Source organism: Ranitomeya variabilis, chromosome 3, assembly GCF_051348905.1.
Source record: "Ranitomeya variabilis isolate aRanVar5 chromosome 3, aRanVar5.hap1, whole genome shotgun sequence".
Taxonomy (NCBI): domain Eukaryota; kingdom Metazoa; phylum Chordata; class Amphibia; order Anura; family Dendrobatidae; genus Ranitomeya; species Ranitomeya variabilis.
This window is the reverse complement of record NC_135234.1, coordinates 25425113-25443394: the sequence shown is the minus strand read 5'-3', so window position 1 is coordinate 25443394 and position 18282 is coordinate 25425113. Positions and strand designations below refer to the sequence as shown.

Genomic DNA, 18282 nt, shown 5'->3' with positions numbered 1-18282 from the left:
AACTTCTCTTTCCTTTCTCCTCTATCTTCTCTCTCGTGCCTTTCTCTCTTCTCTCTCTCCTCTGCTCTCTTCTCCTTTCCTCTCTCTCCTCTGCACTCTGTTCTCTCCTCTGCTATCTCTTCTCATGTCTCTTTTTCTCTCTCCTCTCTTATCTTTCCTTTCTCCTCTTTCATGTGTCTTTTTTTCTCTTTTCTCTCTCTTCTCACTCCTCTTTTCTCCCACTTCTGTCTAGTTTACAGGAAGCATTAAACAGCCGGACTCGTGGCCCATTTCCACTTAAAGAACAACTAAGGGAAACCGTCAACAAGCTGCTGTTGACAGATCTGTTATTCTTGCTGTGCGTTTCTAGTAAGCACTTATAGAGTAACGGACTTTTCAGCGTTTTTTTACTACTTTTCAGCCTCTTAATTTGCCTACAGATCCATGTGGGCCCAGATCCGGAGACCCCCACCATTTGCTGAAAAGACCCCTAAGAAGTCTGAAGCTCTGGAGACAGTTTCCTATAACTTCCTTTTATCCCTGTCCTCCGTTCTGTGTGCGTGCTCAATCAGGATCTGTACTCTGCGCACGTCTTGGTGGTCTTTTGAGCAATCGTAGATGGGTGTCTCAGGAACTGTACCCCAACCGGTCTGCAGATAGTTTGAAGGCACGTAAATTATCTAAAATACTGCTCAAAGTTTATTTACTTTTAAGTTTTTGCCAGAAACACACAATAAGAATATGAGATCTGTGAACAGCAGCTTGCTGACGGTTTCCTTTTTGCAAAAAAAAGAAAAAAGCGAAAACAAAACTAAAATAACAGCAAACATTGGAATGAAGACATGATGAAGGGAGAGGGCAAAATCCTGCTGACTGTTGCCCCAAGGTACAACTAATATGCAAGTGTAATTGAGGCCATTTTTGAGACTAAGTGAAGAATTAAAGGGATTTTCATGTTGAATACTCATTTGCCCGGGTATGAGGAAAAATTAGAGCGTCAGTTCTTGTGATCTCTGGAATACTACACTGTGTGCAGAATTATTAGGCAAGTTGTTTTTTGGATCACATAATACTTTTTATACATGTTGTCCTACTCCAAGCTGTTCAGGCTTGAGAGCCAACTACCAATTAAGTAAATCAGGTGATGTGCATCTCTGTAATGAGGAGGGGTGTTGTCTAATGACATCAAAACCTTATATAAGGTGTGCGTAATTATTAGGCAACTTCCTTTCCTTTGGCAAAATGGGTCAGAAGAGAGATTTGACGGCTCTGAAAAGTCCACAATTGTGAGATGTCTTGCAGAGGGATGCAGCAGTCTTGAAATGGCCAAACTTTTGAAGCGCGATCACCGAACAATCAAGCGTTTCATGGCAAATAACCAACAGGGTCGCAAGAAGCGTGTTGGGCAAAAAAGGTGCAAAATAACTGCCCATTAATTGAGGAAAATCAAGCGTGAAGCTGCCAAGATGCCATTTGCCACCAGTTTTGCCATATTTCAGAGCTGCAACGTTACTGGAGTAACAAAATGCACAAGGTGTGCGATACTCAGGGACATGGCCAACGTAAGGAAGGCTGAAAAACGACCACCTGTGACCAAGAAACATAAGATAAAACGTCAAGACTGGGCCAAGAAATATCTTAAGACTGACTTTTCAAAGGTTTTATGGACTGATGAAATGAGAGTGACTCTTGATGGGCCGGATGGATGGGCCAGAGGCTGGATCAGTAAAGGGCAGAGAGCTCCACTCCGACTCAGACGCCAGCAAGGTGGAGGTGGGGTACTGGTATGGGCTGGTATCATCAAAGATGAACTTGTGGGACCTTTTCGGGTTGAGGATGGAGTGAAGCTCAAGTCCCAGACCTACTGCCAGTTTCTGGAAGACAACTTCTTCAAGCAGTGGTACAGGAAGAAGTCGGTATCGTTCAAGAAAAACATGATTTTCCTGCAGGACAATGCTCCATCACATGCCTCCAACTACTCCACAGCGTGGCTGGCCAGTAAAGGTCTCAAAGAAGAAAAGATAATGACATGGCCCCCTTGTTCTCCTGATCTGAACCCCATAGAGAACCTGTGGTCCCTCATAAAATGTGAGATCTACAGGGAGGGAAAACAGTCCACCTCTCGGAGCAGTGTCTGGGAGGCTGTGGTGGCCGCTGCACCGTAAACAGATCAAGCAACTGACAGAATCTATGGATGGAGGCTGCCGAGTGTCATCATAAAGAAAGGCGGCTATATTGGGCACTCATTTTTTGGGGTTTTGTTTTTGCATGTCAGAAATGTTTATTTCTAAATTTTGTGCAGTTATATTGGTTTACCTGGTGAAAATAAACAAGTGAGATGGGAATATATTTGGTTTTTATTACCGTAAGTTGCCTAATAATTCTGCACAGTAATAGTTACCTGCACAAACAGATATCCTCCTAAGATAGCCAAATCTAAAAAAAAAAAAAACACTCCAACTTCCAAAAATATTAAGCTTTGATATTTATGAGTCTCTTGGGTTGATTGAGAACATAGTTGTTGATCAATAATAAAAAGAATTCTCTAAAATACAACTTGTCTAATAATTCTGCACGCAGTGTATGTATAATCATGCAGCAAAAAAATAAGGGGGGGGGGATGTTTGACGACCGCTCCTGGTCTCCGCCATGCATGGTCACTTTTTATCTGTAGAGAACGTGATGGATTTCTCAAAAAAAATACTAAGAGCCGAGGTCGATACGAAATAGGCATATTGGTGACAACGGCACGAAAATCAAATAAATAAATAGATAAATCAGTCGCCTCTCAGCAGGGGGCGGCATCCTCCTCACCCTCCCCAAAATAAAAGTTTTCTTTTTTTTTTTTTTTTTCTTCTTTTCCTGTAGGTTCTTCTCACTTCGGTTTCCATGGCAGCTGAATGCAGACTCCAGAGGCGCCGCAAAACTGATTCTAAGCAGCGAGGCTGCTCAGAAATGGAGAACGGCTAGGAAGGAGACATGAGAAAGGAATCAGGCGAGGAAAAGGGCGACGGGGGGAGGGAGGCAGCGAGGATGTGCCGCCACCGCAGCCGCGCAGGAAAAGAAACGAGTCGAGAGGGGTAGATCGTCCTCACTCATCTTCCAAATACTCGTTTTTTTATTTATTTTTTCACCTTCCATCACATTGATAAACGATAATAAAAAAAATTTTGTCGCCCCTTTAAGTGTCCGATAAATGCTTAAAAAAATGACAAAAAAAAATCCTGATGGGAAGAACAGGGGGAGATAAGAGGCGTAATTTCACGTCCTGTAACGCCGCGCTCCATTATAATTCAATGCACAGTACAGACGAGAATAAAATCAATGTTTACTCTGCAGCGCTCATTTCATCAAGATTCCTTCATTTCTGATTTTTTTTTTTTCATTTTTTCTTTCTTTTAGGTCTTAAATTTTTTTTTTTGCAATTTTTGAAAATTGGAGGAGAATATCTGGGGTCCCTTAGGATTAATCAAGAGTTGTGATATCATATAGGAGGGTCAGCCATTTATGACTCATTTTACGGAAAGCCACTGACAATTTTTCTTGCAGCTATCTCCCTAAGGGACATAGATTTTCCACCTTTTGGAGTCCTTTTTTTCCCCCTTACTTAAATGTACGTAATTCAGGGCAAATATAATTTTTCCAATTTGGTTGCATTAAAAATTTTGCACCATTTTCCTTCTGTAACTTTCGTCCATTGCCGGCTGCAGAATGAGTTAACTGAGAATCCACCAGTCAGCTCCATATGTCAGAAAGTCAGAAAGTTTGTATCTCTGTTATCCATCTTTTTCTGAGCTCCTCTCAGCTGATTAATGACCACAAGACACATAAGAGCTGAATGTGCAGAGGAACAAGGAGCCTGTAAAAGCCAAAACAGTGCAACATTTTTAATGAAACCCAATGGCAAAAATGGCTTTAATCCCCAAGTACATACATTTAAGTAAAAAAAATGTGGACAACCTTTAGAGAAACTGAACCTGGAGAAATCTGAGGCGATCAGTTGGTTGATGAGCTGCAAATAGTGACTGCTGCTTTAAGCACCAGACCTAAGAGACCATTTCTAAGAGGGTTACTTGGAAATTAAATAAAAAAAAAATTAAAAATATATTGAAATGTAATATAAAAAATGGCCCTCCCACTCCCCAAAATACTCTTCAAAATGTTTTTTGTTTTAACTACTTCCTCCACCCAATCCCTTTTTAGACTCATCCATAATGACAAGTCCTTCAAGGGGACAACCCGCCTCGTTAGCGGGTCACCTTGTGACATCACTATAGCACCACATCGCCCTGCAGCTGAACATCATGTAGGGGTGTAAAAAAATACAAAGGGGAACCTGAACTTTTGTAGCGGGTGCAGGATAAACAATTTGAAGAGTAAGTATACCTCCTCAACATCTTACTGCTGTGACATCCAGCAGAGCTATCCAAGACCTCCTCACCACCTAACTGCTGTGACATCCAGCAGAGCCATCCAAGACCTCCTCACCACCTAACTGCGGTGACATCCAGCAGAGCTATCCAAGACCTCCTCAACATCTTACTGCTGTGACATCCAGCAGAGCCATCCAAGACCTCCTCACCACCTAACTGCTGTGACATCCAGCAGAGTCATCCAAGACCTCCTCACCACCTAACTGCTGTGACATCCAGCAGAGTCATCCAAGACCTCCTCACCACCTAACTGCTGTGACATCCAGCAGAGTCATCCAAGACCTCCTCACCACCTTACTGCTGTGACATCCAGCAGAGCCATCCAAGACCTCCTCACCACCTAACTGCTGTGACATCCAGCAGAGCCATACAAGACCTCCTCACCACCTTACTGCTGTGACATCCAGCAGAGCCATCCAAGACCTCCTCACCACTTAACTGCTGTGAAATCCAGCAGAGCCATCCAAGACCTCCTCATCCCCTAACTGCTGTGACATCCAGCAGAGCAATCCAAGACCTCCTCATCACCTAACTGCTGTGACATACTGTAGCTTATCAAATACAAGCCGACACTGCCATAAGGTCCAAACTTAAAGAATGCTGGAGGTCTACTTGGACGGTTCGGCCTGAGCAGGTCCCATTAACTTCAACAGAACCGAGCTACAATAAAATGCCTAAAACATAAGAAGGAGGAGCCTGCAACAATCCTGTGCAACACTGAAAGCAAGTCTGTTCTATAGCAGATAGGCCAGAAAATTTGATAGGTTTGCATCCAGCAAACCCCAGATTTTTGGGCCATGGCTGCACTATAGAATAGATATAGTGTTCTTCAGAGCAGTAATTAACACGGATCATCCCCTCTGTATAATGAGTATAATGGTATTCTAAAGATAGCAAGCTAACTACATTTTTACCCTATTTGGTAGATCCTTTTCTAATGGTCAAATCACTTTGCAAATGGTATTTTAATAGCACTGAAAATTAGTCTTCGATTTAAACCCCCCACCCCCAATTTACCGGCACGTTCCTATCAGCCTTGATAATTGCACTGCCACAAGGAGGGTAATTAACCGGGGAGGAATGAAATGCAGTTCTGAAAAAATCGACTATGACGACTATGCTTAAAGGGGACCCTCAAATTTTGGACCACTAACGTGGCATTATACAGCGCTATCTAAATTAGCCTATGTCAAAACTGGGCGTCATCAGGCTCATGCTCATCTTGCTCCGTTGGGCATGTGCCTGATCACGCTGGGATCTTCTCCATATTATTTAAAACCAAAAGGTCCGGTTTTAACATAGACGCATTTTACAAAGTCAAATCTCAGCTATAGACAAATTTCCTTTAGGGAATTTAGACACCAAGCCCTAAGTCAATACTTGTGTATATAAGACTTCTAAGTGATTCTATCGTGAAGGCCATCATCATTCAAAGGGAAATTACCAACTCTCAGAAGTCGTATGTGTTCTTGAGTGTTGAGTAAGGAAACTGATGTGAAGTGTAAATTAAAATTCTAAGCCTCAAATGCAGATATTTGACTAATGGGCAACTACAACTGGTCTCTAAAATCGATTCCACGAATAATACTCTACAATGGATCTCTTAGATCTCCATTATGGATCTCTACATTATGTCACCACAAAAGGTCTTTATAAAAGGACTCTGCAACAGGTCTCCGCCATGGAACTCTACAATGAGTAACTTCCAATAAATCTCTACAATGGGTCACTAATAAAGAGCGGTACAATAGATGTCCAGCTGGTAACATGGGTCATTAGAATATGTCTCTACAAAGAGTCTCAACAATTAATCATTGTAAAGGATTTCAATAGTGTGACTACATAAGGTCTTTACAACTGATCCCTAAAATGTTATCTACACTAAGTCTCTAAAATGGGACTCGACAATAAGTCATAGATTTCTATAATTGGTCTCTTCAATGAATCTCTACATTGGGTCACTATTTAACTACTAACATATGACGATATAATGGGTCTCCATAATTGGGCTCTACAATGGGTCACTACTAAAGGGATCTACAAGTGGTCACTACTAGAGGGTCACTACTAAAGGGCTTTACAATGGGTCACTACTAAAATGACTCTACAGTAAATCAATACCAAAAGGCTCTACAATGGGTCACTACTAAAAGGCTCTACAATGGGTCACTACTAAAAGGCTCTACAATGGGTCACTACTAAAGGGCTCTACAATGGGTCACTGCTAAAGAACTACTAATTGGCTCTATAATAAATCAATACCGAAAGGCTCTACAATGGGTTACTACTAGTGAGGAGCGAGTATACTCGTTGCTCGGGTGGTCGAGTATTTGCAACTGCTCGGAGATTTAGTTTTTGCTGACACAGCTGCATGATTTACGGCTGCTAGCCAGCCTGAGTACATGTGGGGGTTGCCTGGTTGCTAGGTAATCCCCACATGTATTCAAGCTGTCTATCAGCTGTGAATCATGCAGCTGAGGCAACGAATACTAAATCTCCGAGCAGATACAAATACTCGGAGACCACCCGAGCAATGAGTATACTCGCTCATCACTAGTTACTACTAAAGGACTTTACAATGGGTCAATACCAAAGGGCTCTAGAATGGATCACTACAAAAGAATCACTACTAAAGGGCTCTACAATGGGTCACTACTGTATTTAAAGGTGTTAAAATTGGTCACTACTCACTACTAAATCGTGATACAATGGGTCACTACCAAAAAGCTCTACAATGGATCACTACTAAAGGATGATACAATGAGTCACTACTAAAGGGCTTTACAATAGGCTACTACTAAAAAGTCAGTATTAAAGGGTGATACAATGTGTTTCCAGCTCCACAATGGATCAATAATATAGGTCTATACAATAGGTCTCTACAAAGAGTCTCTACAATGGATCTTTTAGAGGGATTTTATCAATGTAACTCTACATTGGATCACTAAATTTGACTTTACAATTTGCCTCCACAATCTACCTCTACAATGGTTGTCTACTACGGTTCTACACAATTGGAGCCTATACTCGGTCAGCACAATGACCAAAGCATATATAGGAGCCCACCAATAAGAGCGTCATCTGGTCTATCATAGGTTTCCTAACACAGAAGCATTAAGGCTCCTGTAATTGGGTTTATCTGGGCAGTTAAATGACCTCTGATTGGCTAGATACAAACCGATCATTTTTTGTTTCCTGGCGGCCAACGAACATTCTACGAGAACAATCATGGAAACGACTGTTTGAGTTCATAGATATAAAGTTAGCGGCAGCACTTGACCTGTTTACATTGGCCGATGGGCTGCAGATGGCAATGATTTTTATGCCGGCATAACAACGATAGCACCTGACCAACGAGCATTTTGCTTGTACGTCGAGTGATTGCTGGTTTGTTTAGATGGGCTGATAGTCAGAGATGAGTGTTCCTACTAATGCTCGTTCCATAATTATTGGTTCGTCTAAATAGGCCACGAGAAACGCACAACCAAAGAGGAAACAGCAAAAGATGACTCCATAGGTATTGTGGTAATTAGCGGGTATGATATCCTTCCAATCCTCTTGGTACACATATAAGTAGATCATTTACATTCTTTCCTAAATTATTTCTTTGGTTACATTCTTATACTTCTGACTGCTTACATGAAATAGTCCTAAAACAAGTCTGTGCAGCATGGAGAGGCAGTCTTATGCACAGCACACCCTACAGAATACAATGCGTGGGGCAGCATGGAGGCTTAGTGCAATCCCAGGAGATTTGGGGTTTGAATCTTCAAGGCAGGGCTGTAGACTCGGAGTCGGAGTCGTGGAGTTGGAGACCATTTTGGTGGAGTCGGAGTCAGTGTCATGGAAATTGAGGAATCGGAGGTTTGGCTTACCGAATCCACAGCCATGGCAGGGCTGTGGAGTCGGAGTCGTGGAGTTGGAGACCATTTTGGTGGAGTCGGTGTCATGGAAATAGAGGAGTCGGAGGTTTGGCTTACCGACTCCAGAGCTCTGCTTCACGGGGGTCTGTATGTTCTTCACATGGGTTGTAAATTGGCATAGGTGGGATAAAGGCATATCGAAATTCTAGACCCCTTTACTGGCAAAAAAAAAAAAAGTAGCCAAAAATGAAAGCATCCAAAAAAAACCCAAAGAATATGAGTTGCATCCCAAATCTCAAGACTGTAATAGAGCTTGTGGGTTTAACACAAAAAAAGACAGTAAACAAAAAAAACCCCATAAACATTAAAAAAAAAATCCAGAAATCTGACCAAGTACGTGACAGAATGGAGTCACGTCAATATAACAGGGCTAAGAATGTAGAGGGAATTCCATGTAGATCTGTGTCAGAGTTCGCTGGTAATAGGTGACGGGGGAGGGGAAAAAGGAAGGCTGAAAAAATGCAGAACCAAGGCGAGGGAATTCTATGAATGACAAATGATAGAGAATAACCTGAGAGGGAATAGATGGGAAGCGTGTGGGTCTGTGACACTGCTCGCTCCTTATTATTATGTGTGGGAGGCTGATGTCTGCTCCACAGATACTGAGCAGATCCCCGTGTAATTGGTCCACGATGATATAAGCACCGAGCGAGGGATCCGTGTCATACAAATACTATATGGAGAAACGTCTTATTCACGGAATTCTGTGTTCTCTTCCCGAACCCTTGTCCCCTCAGTGTATAACATCTGCCCCTCACCCCGTTCGTTGGGCTCTCCGTGCATGTGCTGTGACTGTCACACAGCCGCGACACATGCAGCTGCAGAGCCGAACATCTGATCTAAGAAGCCAGATTCCCTCTGCAGCCATAGGGCTTGCCAAATAAGCAGGGACCAGATCAAATTCGCTCATCTCTAGTCACGACTCTTTTGTTGGGTGTCCCGGGACAATGGGCTCCTTCCCTGTCCCTAACACTAGGGGGAGCCCTAGCTCACCCTTATCCCCGGATTACTTCTGGTGGTGAAGAAGCCGGGGCTACGTACCTTGCCTTAGTTCCTGAATCTGTCCTCCGTCTGTACCCTTCCCCCACTCAGGGAAGAGGGGAGTAGTAGTGTACCGTAATACACTCAGGAGACTTAACAAGGTAATACGAACAGGAGTAACGAAAAATACTAAACATACAAATAAACTCACACATATAACAGAGGTATGCACCAGGGAGTGGAGGATGGGGGTTAAACCAAAGTAGGAGAAGAAACAGAATTATCACACACTCAAAACCTAGCAACAGTCACAGATAAATCCACCAAACGTCGTCTTCTATAATAACCAACAACAACCTCAAGCCATAGAGCAAAAGCTAACTCTGACAATGAGTGCTAGCCAGTGCCCTAATTATAAGGGAGATGGGAGTGGCTAACAGTGAACAGCTGAGAGCCTTAATGCAGGAAAGCTTCCAGGAGCTCTCAACTGAGCAGATTAACCCCTGCACTGCCCAAATAAATTTACACAGTTTAATATGAGGGTGAAGTGCTTCGATTCAGTGCAGGAGTAGGAGAAATCAGACGCTGCGGTCTTCTGGCTCCTCTCTGTCCCGGTAAACCTGTGACATCATGTACCTGGAATTCTCTGTAAAATAGTTATATCAAGATCATTAGTACAATCCAGTTTATTTTTATAATATGGACTGAATCCTTCCTTGTCTACACTGCGAGTCCGGGTTTCCTGTGTCCTCAAGTAATGTGCGGCCATAGAGGGAAACATCTGCAGAGATTAACATCCCATACACTGAGGAACACATTTCACTGGTGTCTAGGGTCACAGTAAGACACCTTGGTCCGTGTAATCCTTGGCTATGTTCACATGTTGCGTTTTTGATGTGTTTTTTTTCAGCATTTTTTTTTTACAAATTAAAAGCTGTTTTTTACAGTATCACCAAAAGCTGTGAGATATCAGAAATATCCTGCACACGCTTGTTGTTTTTTTTCCTAACTGAATTTGAGCACTGCAGCGTGTCAATTCATTCAATATTTTAGCTGCATAAAACTAACTTTGTTAAACATGTGATTTTTCTGCACCATGTGCACAGCTTTTTTTTTTCCCATTGATTTACATTGTACTGTAAATCACAGTGCAGTTCTGCAGCGTTTCTGCAGCAGAAAAATCTGCTGCAGTTCTGCACCAATTCTGCACTAAATCTGCATCGTGTGCACATACCCTTAGTTTCAGAAGTGTTTGTCCTAGTATAATTCTCACTAATATTTAATTTTTGTATATAAATGCACCACACAAGACTCGGGGAGCAATTATTAATTTTTCAATCCAATAGAATTTTTAAATTCAATTTCTTGGTATTTTTACTTTTTTTTCATGCTAAATATAATTGTATGCATATATTTTTAGGTTGAACTGTGTGTGTGTATATATATATGTATATATATATATATATATATATATATATATATATATATATATATATATATATATATATATATATATACACACACACACACACACACAGTGTATATACATACATGGTGACATGTAAAAGTTTGGGCACCCCTGGTCAAAATTTCTGGTATTGAGAACAGGTAATGAAATGATCTCTAAAAGGTCTAATTTTACAAAATGACAAATTTCCTTTGCAAAAAAATATATTTTCATCTTTTACATTTTAAAAAATTATAAAAAGGAAAATACGCAAATGCAAAAGTTTGGTCACCCTGCATGGTTAGTAACCCCTCCTTTTGCAAGTATCACAGCTTGTAAACACTTTTTGTAGCCAGAGAAGAGGCTTTCAATTCTTGTTTGAGGGATTTTAATCCATTCTTCCTTGGATAATTCCTCCAATTTCTGTGAGATTTCTGGGTCGTCTTCCATCCTCTGCTATTTTGAGGACTAGACACAGATTTTCAATGATGTTCAGCTCAGGGGACTGTGAGGGCCATTGTAAAACCTTCAGCTTGCGCCTTTTGAGATCGTCTATTGTGGATTTTGCCGTGTTTAGGATCATTCTATGTTTGTAGAAGCCATCCTCTTCCTCTTTTCAACTTCAGCTTTTTACAGATGGTGTTATGTTTGCATCAAGAATTTGTTGAAATTTAATTGAATCCATTCTTCCCTGTACCCGTGAAATATTCTCTGTGCCATTGGCTGCAACACAACCCCAAAACATGATTAATCCACCCCCATGCTTAATGGTTGGCGAGATATTCTTTTCCTGAAATTCTGTGCCCTTTTTTCCTCCACAAATACATTTGGATCATTGTGGATACAGGACTTGTTTCCAAAATGCATCAGGCTTGTTTAGATATTCTTTTGCCTACTTTTGACGCTGAATTTTATGGTGAGGAGGCAGGAGAGGTTTTCTTCTGATGACTTTTCCATGAAGACCATATTTGTGCAGGTGTCTCAGAACAGTAGAACGATGTATCACAACTCCATAGTTTGCTAAATGTTTCTGAAAGTCTTTTGCAGTCAAGCGGGGGGTTCTGATATGCCTTTCTAGCAATACTATGAGCAGCTCTCACTGAAATGTTGCTTGGTCTTCCAAGACCTTATATTGACCTCTACTGTTCCTGTTAATTTCAATTCCTTAATTAAATTATGAACTGAGGAAAGGGCAACTTGAAAACACTTTGCTATCTTCTTATAGCCTTTTCCTGCTTTGTGGGCCTCCACTATTTTCATTTTCAGAGTGCTAGTTAGCTGCTGAGAAGAATCCATTTCTGCTGTTTTTGGCACAAGGTTAGACGAGGCTGGGATTTTATAAAGCTGGGAAATTCACATTGCATGTCCTTTCCTAACATTTTTTAAAACGTAACAGATATAAAAAAAAACAAACAAAAAAAAAAAACATTAACTGTTCACAATAGCATTAATTTTGACCAGGGGTGCCCAAACTATTACACGTCACTGTATAGCTGCAAAGAAAGAAATTAATACAAATAATATGAAAAACAATGTCAAGTAGAGGCATAAAAGGGGTCAATCAAGTAGTGATCAAAGACCTGCATTCGATTGGTGATTTTTCCATAGTCACTGAAGGGAAGTCATTATCTGCAAAACACATTCTCTTTACAATATAAAAAAAATGAAAGAAAAATGACAAAAAATCTTTTCATCCGCCACACAACACCCGACCCATTCATCAGCTCACAAAACAATTCTAAAAAAAATCCACCTTTTCTGAATTGAGCAAGTCCTTCAGGCATTCAGCGAATGAACAGGAATGAGTCAGAAAGTGTTAGCCGTAAATGTCATATTTATGCGCCGCTTCCATCCTAAAGGAAAAAAAAATCTCTATATAAAAAGAACCAGCTGACCTATATTTGTGATGTCACTTTAAGCCATGAGTGGGAGCCAATAAGACGACAGATGTCATGAAGAATAAGGCAGAACATGGCTTACGTCTCGCGTACAACAATGTGTACTCACGGCGCATCTAGGCTTACATTTCCCACAAAAAGCAACAAACAGAAATGTATAAAAAAAAAAACAAAACAATATATCAAAAACGCACTAAAAACATATAAAACACATAAAAAATGATTTTGGGGGAATGTGCATTAGGCCGGAGTCACACTAAATGTATGAAAAATCGGTCCGAGTGTCCCAGCCGAGAGTCGCACGAGTGTCATGCGAGTACAATCCGATTTGTCACACCTAGCTTCCCATTTACATCCGAATGCAGTGCGATTTCAACATGAGGTTTTAGATAAGGAGTTGCACTGTGTCATTTACACATCGTATTCATCAAAAACACACGTATCCACAGCTGTGCTCAAAAGTTTACATACCCCGGCAGAATTTTTGCTTTCTTGGCCTTTTTTTCAGAGATTATGAATGATAACACCAAACTTTTTCTCCACTCATGGTTAGTGGTTGGATGAAGCCATTTATTGTCAAACTACTGTGTTTTCTCTTCTTAAATCATAATGACAACCCAAAACATCGAAATGACCCTGATCAAAAGTTCACAAACCCTGGTGATTTTGGCCTGATAACATGCACAGAAGTGGACACAAATGAGAATGGCTGCTAAAGGTAACATCCTCACCTGTGGCCTGTTTGCTTGTAATCAGTGTGTGTGTGGAGCGGCCCCCAGACGCAGGGCAGCGGGGTACTCGGTACCGGGTCTCTCAGTTCTGGGGATGTCACGGTGGCCCGACCCAGTCCCTGGCCCTGCTAAGGGGCGCCCAATTAAAGATGTAGGTGACGGTGCAGGTCGCAGTAAATAACGAGGACACAGGGTTGCAGTCTCTTTACCTCTTTACTGAAGACTTCGGCATCCGCAATCCAGAGCACTGCTAACAGGGTTGGCTGAGACCGGCCGGTCCGAAGGCACATCCAGAGTTCCCTTTGCAGGTGGAAATCAGAAGCCTACCTACTAGCGCCTGGGTGTTGTAGTACTTCCCTGCTGAGCACCACGGGATAGTCCTCACAACTGTCGTGTATGTTTCTGTTCTTTCTCTCCGTCCCCCAGATGATATGGATAGGACGCACCCGTATGACGGGGTAGGCCTGGAGCTATTTTATAGGGACCCTAGAGACGCCCCTCTCTCACAATTTGCCTCCGTTGTCTTCATTAGGTTAAAGGTTGGGCAGCCAACTTGGAATTAACTGTCCTGCCGTGTTTCGAAGTAATGCGTAGAGCCAATTACTCACTCGGTGTTCCGGCCTCCGGCTACGCGCCTCAGAAGGAGGCTGCCGATCTTGAGGCACGACTCCTTCTGGTTCTATCTCCTTTGTGCTGTGATCCCGTTTCTCACTTCTCCACAATATACTTAGCTTCGTGTCCTTTCTTAGGAGTCTGCCGCTATAAGACTCAAGCACGGCTCCGTAACGTTCTGTCTGTCCTAGGCCGCTGTCAGGATCCCACCCCTGACAGGTCCTCTCTCGAGCTCTCCCCAGCTACTTTCTCCCTAACTTCCTATCCAACCCCCAGTTTTACCCAAGTGTGAGGAGTGGCCTAGTAGATAGGACCTTTTGCTCCCCCTGGCAGCCGGAGTGTGAAGTGTACTGTGTGTCTGTGATACCTGCAAGGTGAACTCTTTTAGTGCAATCAGACGTACCATCACTCCCCCTGGTGGTAGAGTGACGTTACTGCAACGACCAGACTCTGGGGCGCTGCATGTGCATGAAAGCTGAGAGAGTTTCTGGGATCCAGACAGACTCTAGCATCTTTCATCCAGCCACTGACGTTTCTGGATTGTGAGTCATAGGGAAAGCAAAAGAATTGTCAACAGATCTACAGGAAAAGGTAGTTCAACTGTATAAAACGGGAAAGGGATACAAAAAGATATCCAAGGAATTGATAATGCTAGTCAGCAGCGTTCAATCTGTGACTAACAAATGGAAAATCAGGGGCTCTGTAAAAACAAAACCACGGGTCAGGTAGACCAACAAAAATGTCGTCCACAACTGCCAGGAAAATTGTTCGGGATGCAAAGAAAAACCCACAAATAACATCAGCTGAAATACAGGACTCTCTGAAATCTAGCAGTGTGGCTGTTTCAAGATGCACAAAAAGGAGGCACTTGAAGAAAAGTGGGCTGCATGGTCGAGTCACCAGAAGAAAGCCATTACTGCACATATGCCACAAACTATCTCTCCTACAATACGCAAAACAGCACAGAGACAAGCCTCAAAACTTCTGGAACAAGGTAATTTGGAATGATGAGACCAAAATTGAACTTGGTTACAACCATAAACATTACATTTGGAGAGAAGTCAACAAGGCCTATGATGAAATGAACACCATTCCTACTGTAAAGCACGGAGGTGGATCGCTGATGGTTTGGGGATGTGTGAACTACAAAGGCACAGGGAACTTGGTCAAAGTTGAAGGAAAGATGAATGCAGCACGTTATCAGCAAATACTGGAGACCCAATTGCAATCATCAGCATGGAAGCTGTGTATGGGACGTACTTGCACGTTCCAACATGACAACGATCCAAAACACAAGGCCAAGTTAACCTGTCATTGTCTACAGCAGAACAAAGGGAAGGTTCTGGAGTGGCCATCTTAGTCTCCTGGCTTCAATATCATTGAGCCGCTCTGGGGAGATCTCAAGAGCGCAGTTTATGCTAGACAGCCCAGGAATTTACAGGAACTGGAGGCTTTTTGCCAAGAAGAGTGGGCAGCTTTACCATCTGAGAAAATAAAGAACCTCATCCACAACAACCACAAAAGTCTTCAAGCTGCCATTGATGTTAGAGGGGGCAATACACGGTATTAAGAAATGGGGTATGTGAACTTTTGATCAGGGTCATTTGGATGTTTTGGGTTGTCATCATAATTTAAAAAGAAAAAACACAGTAGTTTGACAATAAATGGCTTCTCCCAACCATAATGGTATTATCATTCATATTCTCTGAGAAAAGGCCAAGAGAGCAAAAATTCTGCAGGGGTATGTAAACTTTTGAGCACAACTGTATATATGGATGGACGGATGTAATAAAAGCTGGCAATTCATGTGCCGCGTACAGAATAGAATAGATAGAATAGATATATACACATAGAATACATAGATATATAGATGTCAGTGACACACACATATATATATACAGTCATGGCCAAAAGTATTGACACCCCTGCAATTCTGTCAGATAATACTCAGTTTCTTCGTGAAAATGATTGCAAACACAAATTCTTTGGTATTATCTTCATTTAATTTGTCTTAGATGAAAAAACACAAAAGAGAATGAAGCAAAAAGCAAAACATTGATCATTTCACACAAAACTCCAAAAATGGTCCAGACAAAAGTATTGGCACCCTCAGCCTAATATTTGGTTGCACAACCTTTAGGAAAAATAACTGCGAACAACCGCTTCCGGTAACCATCAATGAGTTTCTTACAATGCTCTGCTGGAATTTTAGACCATTCTTCTTTGGCAAACTGCTCCAGGTCCCTGATATTTGAAGGGCGCCTTCTCCAAACTGCCATTTTTAGATCTCTCCACAGGTGTTCTATGGGATTCAGGTCTGGACTCATTGCTGGCCACCTTAGAAGTCTCCAGTGCTTTCTCTCAAACCATTTTCTAGTGCTTTTTGAAGTGTGTTTTGGGTCATTGTCCTGCTGGAAGACCCATGACCTCTGAGGGAGACCCAGCTTTCTCACACTGGGCCCTACATTATGCTGCTAAATTTGTTGGTAGTCTTCAGACTTCATAATGCCATGCACTCGGTCAAGCAGTCCAGTGCCAGAGGCAGCAAAGCAACCCCAAAACATCAGGGAACCTCCGCCATGTTCGACCGTAAGGACCGTGTTCTTTTCTTTGAATGCCTCTTTTTTTCTCCTGTAAACTCTATGTTGATGCCTTTGCCCAAAAAGCTCTACTTTTGTCTCATCTGACCAGAGAACATTGTTCCAAAACGTTTTAGGCTTTTTCAGGTAAGTTGTGGCAAACTCCAGCCTGGCTTTTTGATGTCTTGGGGTAAGAAGTGGGGTCTTCCTGGGTCTCCTACCATACAGTCCCTTTTCATTCAGATGCCGACGGATAGTACGGGTTGACACTGTTGTACCCTCGGACTGCAGGGCAGCTTGGACTTGTTTGGATGTTAGTCGAGGTTCTTTATCGAAAATCCGCACAATCTTGCGTTGAAATCTCTTGTCAATTTTTCCGTCCACATCTAGGGAGGTTAGCCACAGTGCCATGGGCTTTACACTTCTTGATGACACTGCGCACGGTAGACACAGGAACATTCAGGTCTTTGGAGATGGACTTGTAGCCTTGAGATTGCTCATGCTTCCTCACAATTTGGTTTCTCAAGTCCTCAGACAGTTCTTTGGTCTTCTTTCTTGTCTCCATGCTCAATGTGGTACACACAAGGACACAGGACAGAGGTTGAGTTAACTTTAATCCATGTCAACTGGCTGCAAGTGTGATTTAGTTATTGCCAACACCTGTTAGGTGCCACAGATAAGTTACAGGTGCTGTTAATTACACATATTAGAGAAGCATCACATGATTTTTTGAACAGTGCCAATACTTTTGTCCACCCCCTTTTTTATGTTTGGTGTGGAATTTTATCCAATTTGGCTTTAGGACAATTCTTTTTGTATTTTTTCATTTAATACAAATTAAATGAAGATAATAATACCAAAGAATTTGTGTTTGCAATCATTTTCAGGAAGAAACTGAGTATTATCTGACAGAATTGCAGGGGTGTCAATACTTTTGGCCATGACTGTATATGTATATATATTACATAGACAGATAGAAGAAAAGCCGGCAATTCAGCAGCCGCATAGTGTAAAATCACTGCAGGAGCCGACAGGATAAAAGAGATGGTTAACTTACAGACAGTAAATACAAGTAGAATAGGTGTATATATATAGATAGATAGATAGATAGATAGATAGATAGATAGATAGATAGATAGATAGATAGATATAGAGAGAGAGAGAGAGAGAGAGAGAGATGTCAGTGACAAATACAATTAGTACAGTGTGTGTGCAGCTTACTGTACATGTATTTAATTAATAAAAGATTATTTTCTGAAAAAAATGGCGTGGGCTCCCGCGTAATTTTCATAACCAGCAGAGGAAAAGCTGATGCCTGGGGGCCAATGTTTATAGCCTAGGAAGGGGGTAATACCCATGGAGCTTCCCAGGGTATTACTATCAGCTCACAACTGTATACTTAGCGTTTACTGGCTATTAAAATGGGGGACCCTAAAAAAATAAAAAAAAGATGATGGGAGGTCCCCCTATAATTAATAACCAGCAAAGGCTATGCAGACAGCTGCAAGCTGATATTAATAGCCTAGGAAGGGGCCATGGATACTGTCCTCCCTCCCCAGGCTAAAAACATCAGCTCTCAGACGCCCCAGAAAAGGCACATCTTTAAGATGTGCCAATTCTGGTGCTTAGCCTCACTCTTCTCACTTGTCCTGTAGTGGTGGCAAGTGGGGCGATAGTTGAGGGGGTTGATGTCACCTTT

The 18282-nt window shown here is 42.0% G+C and overlaps 1 protein-coding gene and 1 long non-coding RNA gene across 2 annotated transcripts in view; one reads left to right on the top strand and one right to left on the bottom strand.

Annotated features, from left to right (window-relative positions):
* The window catches only part of LOC143815021 (uncharacterized), a 38702-nt gene extending 35234 nt beyond the window's left edge, over positions 1-3468 (top strand). Inside the window, exon 3 of the long non-coding RNA XR_013223669.1 lies at positions 2848-3468. This is a non-coding gene — a long non-coding RNA (uncharacterized LOC143815021). The remainder of the gene's footprint in view (positions 1-2847) is intronic.
* Positions 1-18282, bottom strand: part of BCL9 (BCL9 transcription coactivator) — a 176618-nt gene that overhangs the window by 132540 nt on the left and 25796 nt on the right. The window lies entirely within an intron of this gene.